The 8,765-nt window shown below is 37.9% G+C and overlaps 1 long non-coding RNA gene across 1 annotated transcript; it reads right to left on the reverse strand.

The window, feature by feature from the left end:
- Positions 1-5,487: 5,487 nt before the first annotated feature.
- On the reverse strand, positions 5,488-7,731 carry LOC106941539 (uncharacterized). Its single transcript, XR_001423394.1, has 2 exons — positions 7,496-7,731; positions 5,488-6,758 (listed from the first exon to the last, which is right to left on the reverse strand). It is a non-coding gene; the product is annotated as an uncharacterized LOC106941539 (long non-coding RNA).
- Between the last annotated feature and the right edge of the window lie 1,034 nt (positions 7,732-8,765).

Consider the following 8,765-nt stretch of genomic DNA (forward strand, 5'->3'; position numbering starts at 1 on the left):
TTTTAAGTATTTGAAAGTAACATTAGCTAATAAACACTAAATTTACAGTAAACAAGCTGATCAGTCTGATATCCTGCAGAGACTATAAAACTATGACAGTAATATAGAAATTGTGTGTAATAGAATATAGTTTGTAATGTTATTTTAAAAATATTCTTATCATGTTGGCTTGGTGCTCTAGGAGGCCCCCTGGTGGTGTGGGGGCTCCTTGCAGCCGCCTAACATGCAAAAGCATAAAAGGAGAATTCACAAATCTTCACCTTGGCCGGAGCTTTTATCATCAGTCGTTTTTAGTGATTTAAATGGAGATTATGTGTGGATGAAAGGCCAAATTGTATAAAATCTACTTGGTCCTTGTGGATGAACGTGAACCGGAGCATCCAGAATCCGAAGCAGGAGCTCAGAGACACGTCTGCGCCTCGGCGTTCCCAACTTCCTCATTTCCATCCAGAAGTCCGGGAGGATTTCTAGGACAAGAGGCTCCAGACGCCGACACGACGCAGAACGAACACAACCAGGAGGGGAACTAATAAACATGTGTCAAAAACAAGGCACATAAAAGCCAGGATTTGTGTCGGCGTTTGGTTGAGAATCTCCCCGCAGACAGTCATGACAGCGCGGCGGTTACACAACTGTCCGCCCGACTTCAATGGTTGGAGAACGTTCTCAAACTGCTGACGGTTCAGACGGGCGGATGAACCGTGGAGATCACAAACTGAATGTCTGAGGTTTTAGGACGAACAGATCATCGGACCAGATTCAGCTGAAAATTAAACAACCAACCAGTTTGACCCACAGAACAGGAAGTTCTTTGTTTCAATTGGTAACGTTTCAAAGGAGCTGAGAAAAATCATGTGTGGAACCCCAAGGCTCAGTCCTGGGGTTCTCCAGCTGGCTCAGGTCATAACAAGTAATCAGATTAGTTACCATAACGACGCAGATGATACTCAGCTCTACGTTACGGTGTCAGCAGGGATCCAATCACCGATCAGATGTTTAAATCAGTGATGGAGGAGATAAAACTTTCTCCAGATGAACAGAAACTGAAGTTTTTATCTTTGGACCTAAAGAGGAACGATCCGGAGTCGACGCACAGCTTCAGTTACTGCAGCTGGAAACTAGAGGTGGACTCAGGCCTGGACATTCACAGCCACATAAAGGCGGTTACAAAGTCGGTCTTCTGCCTGAGAACAGCCTAACATGGCAGCAAATATCTACAAAATGGAAAATATAACATTCAGTCAACTTAAAGTTAAACTTTTTTCAAACATTGGAATAAATAGGAAACATATATCAAACAATATATGGATATAGGATGTTGAAATGATGAGAAAACAATAAAACATTAAGTTTGTACCTTTTTAACCAAAATTCATTGGTTTAATCTATTATCATATTACATATAATGCTAACCTCTCTGGTTTTAATATATACTTCATTTATGTTTTCACAACTTGGATAGGACAAAGGAAAAGATTTTGTTCAAAGGAATGTGAAACTAAAAGTTTCTCTCTAATCTTAAGTTGTATCTACAAATCTGTGTCTATGTGGTTTATCATGAGAAATGTAGATATCACTATCTGAAACTGTAAAAACAAAGACAAAGTCAGCCTGCTATCACAAGAAGAGCATTTCCAGGATTAAACGTCCCAGAAGAAACTCGTCCATGAGTTTCTCTTCAGTCATTACTGCAGCCGCGTCTTCAGGTCTGACTAAAACACAGAAAAATTACAGAATGGAGTCCAAATACCATAAACTTATTGTACATTTCACAAAAATAAAACTTACAACAATGAAGATGAAATAATGTTAAAATAAAATCACAACCAGAATGAAATCGCAATATTAGAAAAGTTAATTTCTACACACAAAAATAAAAATGTAAAATGAGGAATGTTCTCGTAAAGTTATACTTTGGTATCAGGTCCACAAATATATAAACATTTTATCTTTTAAAATCTCAGCATCAAATTCTTAGCAGTACGTTTAAAGGATTCGGTAACGACTGAGTTTATTTCCAAGAATCTTAAACTTGATGAGTTTTGCTCTCATAGAAAACTGTAAAATAAAATCTTTATTCGACTGATATTCTGACTTTATTCTCATAAATTGGCCCTTTGTTTTTATTTGTCCTTTGGTTTTACTGCATAACTTGGTTCAGTCAGAAAACAGTGAAACAATCGATATAATTGTTCCTGACTGTAAAACGCTGGACGCAAAGCTGCACGTTTCCATTTAAATCCTTATTTAATGGCCCCAGTTTTCCGGATGTTGTAATGAAAATGTATTTTTTAACCCTGCTCCACCTCTAATGTTTTTCTTCTTGGTTTCTGCCAGTTGCTGCGGTGTGGCTGAGATGTGGGTGTGACTGCTATGCAAACCTCAAAAATCCTGTTATAAACTAGATGACAGTTATTTTCTACCAGCGATTATTAAACCGCAGCTGTTTCACGTCACTTTCCCTGCTGAGAGTTTGACTCTTTGTTGGAAGACTTTTCTCAAACTACTGAAACAATCATCAGTTGTGGTGGTTTAGAGAGAACACGCCGTCCTGGTCGGACTGGGCGCGCCGCCGTTTGCCTGCACTGCAAAAACACAAAGTCTCAACTTCCACTTCTGTCTTAAAAACACTTGAAATAAGACAAACCTTACTGAAAAGGAACAAAGCTGACCTTAAGTCAATCATTTTTATCGATTTAAAAGTAGTAGAGTGTTTAACTGCCAGAGTTTCTAAATAAATTCAACATCTGTATCTCGTTTAAAGAAAACTTTAATTTTAGTGAGATTTATGTCTCATTAAAACCAAAACAGTTTATCTTTTAAATAAGAAAGGTTGAAATTTTAAATTTGTTAAATGTTGCCAAGCTCTGGCAACATTTTCCTTTGTTACAAGTGGAAAATCATCTGCCAGTGGAAATAGTACTTTTATTGACTTTAAACAAACTCCTTTATCTTGTTTAAAACTTTTAAGTTAGTTTATTTTATTTTAGGTTTACCGAGATATTTTCCCTAGAAACTAGACACAAATTCTCGGTAGGATTTTGTGTTTTTGCAGTGTTGACCGTGTTTATAACGAGCTGAGTGACGATGGTTCACTGGAAGAATCGAGGAAAATATATCTGAGTTTTCTCATGCGCCATCAGCATTTTAACCAAAAGCCATCAACAAATTCAGTAACATTTTCAATTCAAAAACCATTTTTACTGCTAAATTATTGAATAATTAGATAAATTAGCTCAACAACAAAGATATTTATAGTTTTTAATCTGTTCTTCAGCTGTCAGATTGGAGTAAATTCAGCTTTCTAGGAGCTTCTTTAGAAATCTGGACTGTGGACGCTAACATTAGCATTAGCTGCTACATGTTTAGCATTGAGATGCTATTTTTGGCTTGAATAGCTTTGCTGTGCTAACTCCTCTTAGCACAGGAATCGTATTTTCCAGCGTCCAATCTGATCAGTCAGAAGCAGAAATTAATCCCGGTGGGATCAGAGAAGCAGCTTCGTAGTTCATTGTCGTTGTTAGCGGATGTAGCTTTACAGGTGCTCCAGAAACGAGTGAATACAAAAGGTTTTTCAATTAATTAAAATCTAATTAATCTGCGACAGACTGGCGACCTGTCCAGGATGTACCCCGCCTCTCGCCCGGAACGTTAGCTGGAGATTGGCACCAGCACCCCTCCCGACCCCACTGAGGGACAAGGGTGTTCAGAAAATGGATGGATGGATGGATGGATGGATGGATGGATGGATGGATGGATGGATGGATGGATGGATAATTAATAAAAATTAATGACTTAAAGTCCCTGCACTAGTTATTGTGGTTTCTGAGAAGTGTTGAAAATTGACCTCAAACGTGATTCATAGAGATGACAAACATCTTAAAATAAAAGAAAGTCACCTCTGTGTGTAACATTAAATAATAATTACTGATTTAAATGGGAACATCTACATCTAAAAATCTCTTAGCCAAACTTTCATCTTTTTTCCTGAAAAACTTTCAATAAAAGTAAGTCCGCTTGTTCCTGGTGAGACGAATCAGGGCGGCCAAAGTAACCGGGAGGACGGGTGACAGATGACACCAGCTAATTGGAAAACTAATGAGGTCCAGAAGTCCAGGCTGGACTCTGCTGTCAAACAGACACAGAGAGAGTAATGAGGTCCAGAACGACGAGCGCAGAGTGAGGTCAGCCTTACAAAGAGCAGATGCTCAAAATGACAAACACAAAGAGCAGAGAAGTCAAAGAATCACTTCCACCGATTCTTCTTCGTCCTGCCGGACGTCAGCTGGGTGTTGGTGGGACAAATAGTCCAGCAGTTTTTTACACTATTATCTTAGTACACGTGAAATAACTAAACTAGCTTAAAATGAACTGTTACACAGTTAATTTAACAGTTAATTGAGTTATCCTGTTAGAAATTTTTTAAACTTTTAACAGGATATTTCTCCTGTTTTGTGAAAGTAAATCTGCCAAAGTAACTAGAAATTTTGCATCCATATTCAAGAAGTATTGACTGAAAACAAGCTGATTAATCTTGCTGAAAAGTTACTTTTGTCTCAGTTCAAGTTGACTAAAATATTTGCAGCAGAAACTGGACAAAAATTGTTTTTGCAGTGAAACGTGCAGCATTCATTCAGCCTTGTTGGGTCGATTCTTCCTCAGTTTTCCCCCATTTTTAACAGTAAAGCAGCAAAAACCTCCTAAAAACTGAGCACTCAGACCCACACGCACCCGGTTCCGCTTTCTCCTACGCACGTTGGAGTTATCCAGCGGCCATCGGAGCGGCCTGCGGCTGCATATAGGTGGAGATTAACGCTGTGCAGAAAGAGGATTACAGCAACACAAAGAGCAAAGCGGAGACGCTCACTGGGACAGAAATAGAGGAAGAGGATGATGCCTGTGAGGAAGGAACAATAAGAATCAGAAACACGGGAAAAGTACGGAGGATTTAAACGAAGTGAAGAGAATCAATGAGGAAGATGTGGTTTTAAACACTGCAGGTTATTATCTGTGGAAATGCTTCCCCTTTTTTACACTCAATGTTTCAGAAGAATCTCATCTTAATCGATCATAAAATGCAACTTTACATTTGCTTAATTCATCTACAGTTTAAAATTAACATGTCGCTTGTTGACATAAAAGTTTTGAATAAAAATGAGTATTGAAGAAAAAATATTAGCATAGAAATCTCTCAAAAGTCAATTTATAACGATAAGCAACTAGCATCAATCAAACCTATAAAGAAAATGTCATTATTTTAAAAAAAGTAAAAATAGATCTAATCATTTGTTTATGTCTGAGTTTATTTTAAAAAATCTCTGATCCTCCCAAATTATAAATGCTGTCACTTTTAATAAATGTTTATTTGCAAATGTGCTGGTGACTGTAATCCGTTTTAAACATGACATTTTAAGTTGAAGAACAATTGATTTGTTGGATCTCTGCAGATTCGAATGTTTTTATAGTAACAGAAAAGCTGCAAAAGTCTCACATTTTACTGCATCACTTTAATAAATTTGCGTATTTTGCACACGTCGTTTTGTGATATTTATCTTTTTTGAGTCTGCAGACAGAAAAGCATCACTGACCTTTTTTTATTTAACCTGAGTGGATCAATAACAAAATCATTTCTTGTCAGTTTCTGCAGCTTTCAGTCAGCAGCAAACAGCTGCTAAAGTGTTTCTGCAGATTTCCACAGAGGCCCGGCGGAGCAGCAACACCTTGTAAACAGGTGATGGCTTGTTTGCTGCATCAATAATACTTCTCTTTTTTTGATCTGGCATTTGGACAAGAGCTCCTGAGGCGTTTCTCAGAACTAACCACCAGTTTTCTCTTGTTGGCCTTTTTCTGCTTTTTAACTTGCATGATAAATTTCTGAAATATATTTAAACAAATCTGAGTAAAGTAAAGGAAAATGTGTTTTGTTTTCTGCAGCTGTCGCTCATTGTCAGGAACAAAAGAAAGCACTTCAAAGCCTTTCAAACTGTGTGCTCGACTCTGCCCAGGTTTCCGTAGCGATGGAGAGCAAAACAAACCCAAAGTTCATGCAGAATAACCCACAAAGCGTGGGAATCTCCTCCAGGAAACCTCTTTGATTTCACATGCTCAGCTGCTTTTAGCTCTAAGGTTTTAACTAGGCCACTCTGAGGGTTTAGTCACCTGCAGGTTTAATGCCTCCCCATCTGCAGATAGTTTACATTTTTTATCTAAAATCAAGAAAAATAATAACCATGACAATATTCTTCATGAAACTGTCATAAAAAAAGTGTCTTCCGTCAGAGGCGTCTTTAAATTTGTTGTAATACAGACTGCTGCAGGAACTGCGATCAATAAAGTATATTTTAAATTGGTTAATTGAAAAGGATCAGGAGTCCTGCAGCACAAAAACATCTAAAACATGCATGGGAGGCCCACTGATGATCAAAACTGAAAAAATGTGCATGTTACAGGTTTGACAAACTAAATATGTTAGTTTTTCTCATCGGTTTTGTTCTTTTTCTGTAACTGAATCGACCGTCTTTAGCTTTTAGACGGGGAACGTCTCCATGTCTCTGCAGAAACGCTGAATTGTGAGTTCAGTAGTTTGATGCCTGTGATCCTGTCAGTTTGTTGAACATGTTTGGCTTTAAGCATCTGATGGGGGCAGAGAAAGCTTTCGGGTGGAGACGGGGTTCATGCAGCATCCTGGTACCGAGGCGCTGCCAAGACAGCTTGACTGGTGAGAACAGATGGCGGAGAGCTGGGCGTGAACATCATGTCTGCAACAAAACAGAAGAAAACTCTCTGTTCTGATGCAGACTGGGGCGGAGGTTCACCTTCCTGAACATCCAGCCAGATGCAATGGATGGTTCAGATCAGGTCAACCACATTACCAACATCATTTCTGAAACTTTTTAAATTTAAATGGCAAAACTGTATTAAAGACGTAAATTAATGGACATCATATAATTACATGCAAATAAAATTATTCTGATGACAAAAACAAGCCCCTCACTTAACGGTGGGAGTAGATCAACGTAGTTCAAAGGTTCTTATTTTTAAGCAAAAACAAAAGAAAAACCTAGACATTTAAACAAGGTCAGCAAAATTAATTCATTAATCATAAGAATGAATAACATCAGTTTTTCATCAAATATTCATTCAATAGTCTATTGGCAAAAGGCGGAATTAAACCCAAGCATCATAGGCACTTCATCAACAGCAGCACAAGCACTAGCATGTCGAAATATGTCAAAAACACCCGGAAGATCAATAAACATGTCAACGGCAGCTAAACCGAATTATTAAGAAACCGTAAGAGATCAATAAAAATAACCAATAATCCTATTTCAGTATTTTAAATTGTTTTATACACAAACTTAGCAAAAACAATTAAATCCCACTTTGGCGTTCCGTCCCGTAAACAGAAATAACAGGACCTAAAAGCAGATTTTAACCGTAAAATTAACAACCCGCAGCAAAAGCATCGAAACAATCTGAATGTCAAGCAACTCACCGCTGAAGCTGGAATCTCCATATCATGTTTTCATCAAGTTTTGGGACGTAAAGGTAGACAGCTTCAGCTCCACTCCAGTCATGCACAGACAGTCCTTTCGTAACAGCGCCCCCAGTGGCTGGATGACTGAACGGGTTACAGGCTTAGTGAAGTTGGTTAAATGCCTGCAGTTAGTTTTTCTTCTGTTTTTTCTGGAGACGCTGTGGTCTGCCTCAGATTGAAGGAAATATTCTTGGACTTACAAAATAGATCTTTCAGAGTTTTCAGTGCTTCAACACAGACTGAGAGAATTTATTTAAAAATAAAAACAGTTTAATTGGATGTGGACAGAAAAAAGTGATTACCTGTTGAGAAGAAAATGTAGAAATGTTAGCAGCTTGATTTGCTTATGCCTCAGTCCGTCTCTGCGCTGTTCACCTCTCTGTGGTTGGAGTTTTTCTCCTTTTTGTTGTTTCTCCTTCACACCCAGCGAGCCGTTCTGCAGCCTGACCTCCTATTTTGGGCCAAACTGATTGCCTCATGTGGAGCCAAAGCCCGGGGCTCCGCTGGGGTCGCTGTACTTTCTGAAATATCAAAAGCAGAATTATGCAGCGACCTTGAGCAGGCTGGTTTGTTGCTGAACTAAATAATTTAGACATAATTTCAAATTAAACATGAAAGTTTTGCTTGGATTAAACTGGCAACAATATACAGAGGTAAAGGAAATGTTGACAGAAGTCTTTCCAAATGAATCCTTACTTAACGTACTTTTTCTTTTCAACAGGTTCCACATAATTGTATTTTGTTAATTGAAAACAAAAAAACATATAAGATAAAATTAATGAGTTAACCCAACTTCTTCAAATTAGACTGACAAAGAAGTTAGTTGAACTAATTAAACTATTTCGTGTTAGACTGATGTCCATTCAGTAAATTTATTTTGCATTTTTTCACTCAGCATGAACAAATTATGTTAAAATTTGCTTTCCGTCAACTGAGGTTTTTATTCAACTATTTTTTTTCTAGATAAGTTAACTCAAGTTCGTCACTTTGATCCATTTTGCTGAGTATAAATGAATGAATCTCAAAATGACCCTGAACAATTTAAATAAAACAGAATTTCACTGAACTGAAAAATGCAAAACAAACTGGTCCAATTTAAGCCTTCCTCAGGGCCGTGCAGAGGCCACTACAGGGGCAGGGGCTCAAAAAAAAGGGCCCATCTAACCTTCTAGGACAGAATATTAACGAAGCCTCTCAGCTTTCAGAGTTTAATAAACAATGATAAATT

Source organism: Poecilia latipinna, unplaced genomic scaffold, assembly GCF_001443285.1.
Source record: "Poecilia latipinna isolate Pla-1442-1.1 unplaced genomic scaffold, P_latipinna-1.0 Scaffold3734, whole genome shotgun sequence".
In the NCBI taxonomy this organism is placed as follows: domain Eukaryota; kingdom Metazoa; phylum Chordata; class Actinopteri; order Cyprinodontiformes; family Poeciliidae; genus Poecilia; species Poecilia latipinna.